This window comes from Physella acuta, unplaced genomic scaffold (assembly GCF_028476545.2).
Source record: "Physella acuta isolate Inbredline_101_S28 unplaced genomic scaffold, ASM2847654v3 ptg000353l, whole genome shotgun sequence".
NCBI classification, from domain to species: Eukaryota; Metazoa; Mollusca; class Gastropoda; family Physidae; genus Physella; species Physella acuta.
In genome coordinates, this window is record NW_026731872.1 from 543213 (window position 1) to 544669 (window position 1457).

Below are 1457 nucleotides of genomic sequence, written 5' to 3' on the forward strand. Positions count from 1 at the left end.
ATTAAAAAAATCGATTTCTTTGCAAAATATTTACTGAGATCGAGCATCAATGTGTCTATTGTTTAATTGTATTGCTATTTTTTTAATGACCTTTAAAAATGCTAAATAACGGCTTAGTGCAAAAGTGTGTCGTCACACTTACTAACCCCCCCCCCCCCTCCTCCCCCCCCCCCCCCCGCCCTTCATCCAGTTTTTCTTCAACACTGTTTTCTCCTGGGGAGATGGACGGACTTGATATTTGGCGGGGCGGACTGCGGACACTAGTAAAAAGTATGTTTTCTACACAATTTCCGTTTCGCTCGGTGGGGGGGGGGGGTGACTTTCTTCTGGCCCCCCCCCCCCCCCCCCCCCCCGGAAGAGATGCCCGGAAGAAACTCTGCTTTCATCACAAATCGTCCAAAAATCCTGACCCCTTAGCCCATTTTGTGTTGTCTACCTTGAGTTCTAATTCTTAATTAATGCGCCTTTTTATTATAAAATGTTGTTTTTTTTTGTTTTTTTTTTTTTGGGGGGGGGGGGTTAACACTCATGCATTGCCGGTTTAGAAACTTATTTGCCAAGCTGGCAAGCCTACACGAGAAGTAATCTTAACAGGTGTGTTTGTAGTGTGTTGAAGTACTATAATTGGCTGAGAGACACCATATGCTTATATTAAATCCAGAATTCTGATTGGCTGATAAATTTAACTGCAACCAACGTGGCATTACACGTGTCTTATCAAACGCAAACAACAGCATGCCCCTTTTTATTGTTTTGTTTTTTTAAATTAGTTAACGAATTGCTCGAGTATCAAATAATATTCATCATTGTAGAAACACATTATAAATTTTGAATGGTTTTTATTGTGATAAAATATGTAAATAATACTAAGCGTGACATATTGGCTTCACTAAATAAAATGCGTAGGCCTACATAGCTTCATAAACACACAACACTAGATCTAGTGCAACAGATGCATATTTTCCTGGTCACTCGTGTATCTTAACACCTCTATGTCGTACTACGCCATACCATGTAATAAAATTATTAGTTGTTACAAAAGCCAACACATTACTATTTAAATTCATAGCAAATAGGCCGAGTTCTACGCGTCGTCAGCTGTTATAATGTGAGACAGTGGCGTCACTAGGGGGTGGAAGGGGGCGGCACCGGGTGACAGTATCTTAAGGAGGAAAAATTGAAAATTAACATACACTGACAAATTCAGTTAAAACAGGTGCAGAGAATGTTTCAGGTTTTTACATAAAACTAGGCCCACTTTTCTGCCTACAAATTTATTTTGTTTTCTTTCTTTACCCTGATTTACTAGATTTTGACCTTAATTTTCTTAAATAAATGTATCCAACAATCAAATGTAACCCTCTATAGGCTACATTGGTGTGCTTTTATACATATCCATTGAGACAATATTTTGTAAAGATACATGCTATAAAATATCATTAAAGAACAATAATAAA